Here is a 6,346-nt window from a genome sequence, read left to right as displayed (position 1 = left end):
CCGTTTCTGGGCCCTGGCACTCTGCCCACCAACCTGCAGCTCTGTTTTGCAGAGAACAAGCAACCCTGGGCCATGTGGCACAGTGGTTATCTTGTCCCTGCCTCCCAAACAATGAGGGTCAGCAAAGGGGCATGGCTGGTAGCCAGCCCAACCGTGGGCGTCACCAGACTGGCGGCAAACAGGGCTGGCCTCATGCCAGCCCCACGTGCCAACTGGCGAATAGGTGTGTTGTAGATGGGAGCCGTAAACGGGCACAAGGTGGCTACAGGCAGTCCTCGACCTACGGCCACAAGGGAGCCCCAAATTTCCATGGCGAAGCGAGACAGTTAAGTGAGTTTGCCCCATTTTACGACCTGTTTTGCCACAGCTCTGAAGTGAATCCTCGCAGTTGTTCAGTTGGTGACACGGTCGTTAAGTGGGTCTGGCTCCCCCATGGACTTGGCTTGTCAGAAGGTCACAAAAGGGGGACCACATGATCCCGGGAGACTGCGACCGTCATAAATAGGGCTCAGTTGGCAAGAGTCCAAATTTTGATCATGTGATCGCGGGGGACGTCGCGACGGTTGTAAGCGGGGAAAATGGGTCCTGGGTCTCTTTTTTCCGGTGCTGCTGTAACTTTGAACGGTTACTAAATGAACAGTCATAAGTCGAGGACTTCCTGTGCTGGCTGGGCAAACCAAGGCGGCCAGTTTGAATGCTTACGCAGCCTGGGCCCCCCACAAAGCAGCAGAAAAGGAAGTTTGGGGGAGGGGCACCCTCTTATCTTCCCCCCCATCCCTGCAGAATCTGTAAGGAAAGGCGCTGATGCGACTTAAGGTTTATTTTGGAGAAAGAAGTTCCTGGAAGTGAAAAGTTTTGCTCGGGATGCACAAGTTCCAAGCCGGCACATATATACACAGGTGGTCCTCGACTTATAACATTTCGGTTAGTGGCTGTTCAAAGTTACGACAGCACTGAACAATGTGAGTCAGGACTGTTTTTCAAAGTTACGCCTTTTGCAGCATCCCTGATACAGGTGAGCAAAATTTGGGTGCTTGGCAATTGACCCAGGTTTATGACCGTCGCAGTGTCCCGTGTGTGTGTGTGTGTGTGTGTGTGACATGATCCCCCTTTGCATCTTTCTTGACGAGCAATGTCAAGGGGGAAGCTGGATCCACTTAACAACCGTGCAACCCATTAAGCAATTGCGTGATTCGTTTAAAAAATGTGGCTGTTTGAAGAAATCAGGAACAACCGTTGACTTCTGACTTAGGGAACAGTCAATTGGGGACAATACAGGTAGTCCTCAACTTATAACAGTTCATTTAGTGACCATTTGAAGTTACAACGGCCCTGAAGAAAAGGGACTTGGGACCGCTTTTCACAATTATAACCGTTGCAGCATCCCCCCAGGGTCAAAATTCGGACACGTAGTCGCTGACTCGTATTTACGACGGTCGCAGTCTCACCTGATCCACCTTCTGACCAGCAAAGTCAATGGGGAAGCCAGACTCACTTCACAACTGTGTGACTAAGTTACCAACTGCAGTTGATTCACTTAACAACGGCGGCAAGGAAATTGGAGCAAAACCCACTTAACAAATGGCTCCCTTAGCCACAGAAATTTTGGGCTCCATGGTGGCCGAGGACTACCTGTCTATCAATGCTTGCTTGGGAATGCAGCATTCCTGGAACCTCGACTTTCATTTGCACCCATGCTCATTTCAAGTTTCTAGTCCTTAAGGTTCTTTTTTTAAAAAAAATCTAGGTTGGAGAGACTGCGGGCAAGAGCCCACATTACAGCACCTGCCTGGAAAGCTGTTTACAAGTGTTTTCTCTCCCCCCCCCCTTTGTTCTAATTTTAGTTCTCCAAAGACAAAATCTCCTGAAGGGGAACAAAGCTGCAGTGGCAGAGAGCCACGGGGGACCGAGTGGCTGAGCGCACGATTGGAGCAGGGGAGACGTCCATCCCCTTTGCAGCTGCCACTCACCCCTTCTCCCCAGTGTTCGGGTGCTCTATGGTGGCGGATGAGGACTGCGCCGAGGACCCTAACTTTTCCGGGGACATGTTCTGCACGCAACGAGGCATCCTTCGTCAGCAACTGGCGACGCAAAAGCTCACACGCATTTTCAAAGCCTTCAGCTGAGATCAGGCACCTCTGACGTCAATGTGCTTCCTCCACTGAGGATATCTGAGTTTCGCACATGCTGCGTGTTACCAACGGGTGCCGGGGCACGCTGTTGCCCCCCCCCCATTAGCACAAAACCGAAAAAGGGGGCAGGAGAGAGAGGGAGAGAGAGAAGGGGTGGGTGGGCAGAGAAAGCTCTGCTGACATGCCAACAGCCTCCCCCCGCTTGCCACTGCAGACAGCCCCCTCCTCAATTGTTCCATCCAGATGACTTCCTTCTTTCAACTAGGACAGTCGGTGAATGTTAAGATGCGGTTTGATCTCCTGGGAGGCAAGGATAAATGGAGATTTCAAATGAAAATAGTTCTTTACGCCGCCTGCCAAAGCCGGAGGTCTTCCCGGTCCCCCACCCCACATTTCCCTCTGGGGCAGGGGGCCTCCGTCCTGGAAAACAGCTGGAGGAAGAGGAACAGTTTTCTCGGCTTCCCCGAGAGGGTCCACACAACGCCCTTAACCTGGGTCAAGAAGGCACAACAGTTGTCTTCCTGCAGCAAACTATGCTCAGATAAATGGGCTTCTGCTTTAACGGTCAGTTTACACTCTTCTGGTGCGGGCTGGGGTCTTCCCACAACCCACTGCCCCACAAACACAGTGGGGGAAACCCGGCCAATGTTTTGTTCCGACGATACTGGGTTCCTTATGGCAGAAGGGTGAGCAAGTCCTGTATATTTGGTAAATTGACCATTGAATTAATAACCTCACTGAGACACGGGGCTGGGTGGACAAGCTCAGACTGGCCATCCACCTGGATGGTTAGGAATATATCCAGATTCCCCATCAGATTGATCTTTAGGATTGGAGCGTCCCACAGGGCTGCTGTGTCCTTGCTATTTATTTATTTCACTTGTATTTTAAATTTTCCCAATTCGAGAAGCCCCATGGGGGCTGGGGTATGCTACCATCTTTGCTATTTATATATTGTAATTTTATTTTTTAAGGATCGGAGCGTCCCGGAGGGCTGGTGCATCCTGATATCTGCCGTATTTATTTAATTCACTTTTATTTTAAATCTTCAGGATTCGAGCGTCCCAGAGGGCTGCCGAGACCTGCCACCCCTCCTATTGATTGATTTTCATTTTCGATCTTTAAGGACTGGAGCATCCAGACGGCCTGCAGGGTGCAAAGGGGTGCCACAGGCTCTGGATCAGCCGCCCCCCAGCCCTCACGCCATGCCAGGAACACCCCCTGCCCAGCTTTACAATCCCCCAGTCCGCTTCGTGAGTGGGGAAGAAAAACTTTGTGCATGCTTAGGGGCACTCTCCCCACTGACAGAGGCTTTCTGCCAACAAATTGGGGGAAACACACCTCCCCTCCCCATAGAACCCAAATCGAGCTCAGTCCAGGAAGGAGGGGGGGAGGGTCCCCCACACTCCCCCTTTCTAAAATAGAGCCCCCAGCCAAGCTCCCTCTGTGCCGGGTTTTGCTGAGCCTGAGCGCACGGCAAAGGCTCACCGACTCTGCGGCACCCGGGCCCTGAAGCCGTCCCCACCCACTCCCCTCCGAGTGTGCGTCTGTGTGTGTGTGTGTGTGTGCATGTGTCATCTCTCCTCTCCCGCCCACTGCGAAGCAGGAACCCTGCTGCACGTGCTCTTGGCAAAGCCTTTGGCTGTTCTGTCCACGTCAATGCAGGACACAGTGTACTGGAAACAGGGACGGGTGCCAACTGCTCGGTCGTGGGAGGAGAGACGGGGGGGGGATGGAAGGAAGGAGGCTGATGGATGGGGGGGAGGAGGAGGAGACTTTCATTCATTACAGAGAGAAAGAAAGTCTCTCTCTTTCTCTCGTACAATCCTTGGGCACCACTCCGAAAACGAACAGGGACCAGGGACGGGCTCTCCCGCTTGACCAGCGGGTTGGACTAGATCAGCGTTTCCCAACCTTAGGAACTTGAAGATGCGTGGACTTCAACTCCCAGAATTCCCCAGCCAGCATAGCTGGCTGGGGAATTCTGGGAGTTGAAGTCCACGCATCTTCAAGTTCCTAAGGTTGGAAAACGCTGGACTAGATGACCTACCTACAAGGCCCCTTCCAACTTGGGTTATTCTGTAAAATCTTTGGAACACCTTGGCGGGCGCTCTGGGAAGCCGCCAGGGCCCCCCTCCAGATGCACAGAGCGTTCCCCCCCCCGGCAAATGAATCCTATTCAACCACACAGAGATCAAACAGACGATCCCAAAGGCTTTTAAACATTATTTGCAACAAATTTTCCACCCTGCATAGTGGCACCGGCAAACTCCCTGCCCAGTCCCTCTTGCGGGGGGGGGGGGCTCTTAAGTGTCCTTCAAAGCCAAACCTCTCCCCCCCCCACACACACACACCTCGTTCCTGACTCCCACACAAAAGCCTCTTCCCTGTGGTTTGGGTGGGAACGCGATGTTCTTGGCAAGCCATCCAGCTCCACGCCCTCCGGCTTTACATCTGGAGAGCCCTGTTTATGTACAGAAGGGAGGGCCACGCCACCTTTTACCTGAACGCACACACTGGTGTATGTGTGTGTGTGTGTTTGTGTGTGTTTATGTGTGGGGCAGGCAACAGGGTAGGACTGCCAAGGAACAAGCAACCAAACAGCAGTGCCTGCTTAGAGTCTGTTTGCTGGGATGTTAAATCAGGACATCGAGGCACAGAGGGATCGGGACAACTGGCTGTACAGAGTTGGCGGCATCTTTGGGGGGCTCAGAGTCCCCCCCCACAATTCTGGAGACCGAAAAATGTTGGCAAAAAAGGAGAAGCAGCTTTAGGCCAAATTTCTGTAGCCAGTTCTGGCTCGGGTCTGCTTTTACGGAGCAGGCTCACAATTCTTTAGAAACTGGAGGAGATTTCAGATAGCTTTCCTCGAAGGAATGTCTGGCTGGGGAATTCTGGGAGTCCCCCCCCCAATCTTAAAGTTGCCAGGTTTGAGAAAGACTGCCGCAGATTAGGGGAATCGCTGCAGCCCCGTTTACAAATTCAACTCATTAATCCTGGCACAGAGCCCGAGGAGAGCCTCGTATTCTGCATGATTTGGGCGGAAATTCTAAATTTATCATCAGCCCAAACTCGTGGCAGGAGCCGTTCTGTCATGACCAAGCGTGGACCCTCTCCTGGGGGTGACCAACTCTTCCCCCTGATTTCCCCTCGTGATGAGAGGAAAGCAAACTGCCCCGTGGAAAGCACCTTACGAGGTAGTCCTCGACGCCTTCGTTTAGTGACCGAAGTTACAAGGCCGCAGGGGAAAAAAGCCACCCGTGACCGTTTTTCACACTTACGCCCGTTGCAGCAGCAACCCTGTGATCAAAATTCAGACGCTTGGCCCGAGGATCTGGACTCGTCCCATTAAAAAGATATTTTGGGAAGCCAGGCCACCATTTGGGACACTTGTTGCTGCACATCAGCGCTACGGGAAGTTGTAGTGCACACAACTTTGGAGTTTCAACAGGTGCTGCGCACAGATGTGGGGGCAACTGTCGCAAGCTATCAGAAACTCCTAACCAGCTTCTCTGCAGAGCAACAGACGCAACCAGCCTCGGGCGTGGGTGTGCAGTTCCCGGCTGCAGAATCAGCCTGAAATGCCCTCTCTTTCTCGGAGGCAGGCGCTGATCCAACTGGGTCAGAGGGCTGGCGGGTGGAAGACACCCCGGTTGAGTCACCCGGACTGGCTTCCCAGGGCAAAAGCGGTCTGTTTCGGCAACTCTGCAGAAAGGGGGAAAGCCTGGTGCCTCTCGGGTGGTCTTGAGGTGGGGGGCTGCAGCCCCCCCATGGATGCAGATGGCCGGCAAGGCAGAGCTTCCCTGGCGCTCTTCCACGGCCTGTTCCCAGGCTGAGCCAGGGAAGTAAGCCAAGAACATACGCAGCGTGTGAATCGGCAGAAGGATCCGGAACAGAATTCCCCTACAGCCACCGAGAAACAGTTGTCCTTGCGGACGGCGCCAGGATCAGGAGATGCCAGGCCTGGCTTGGCCACTTCACCCACTGCCCTGTCAAAATGAACCGAGCTGAGCTCTGATTCCCGCACTGGGGACCCAGCAATGATCAAGCTAGCCGTGGGGTGATGGGGGCTATAGGGCAGTGTTTCCCAAACGTGGCCACTTTTAGAGGAGTGGACTTCAACTCCCATAATTCCCCAGCCAGCATGCTAATAAAGTCGAAGACGGGTGGGCTTCAATCCCAGAATTCCCTAGTCGGCACTCTAGTGAATCTGA

This window comes from Vipera ursinii (assembly GCF_947247035.1).
Source record: "Vipera ursinii genome assembly, chromosome: 9".
NCBI lineage: Eukaryota > Metazoa > Chordata > Lepidosauria > Squamata > Viperidae > Vipera > Vipera ursinii.
Note: the sequence above shows the minus strand (reverse complement) of the source record.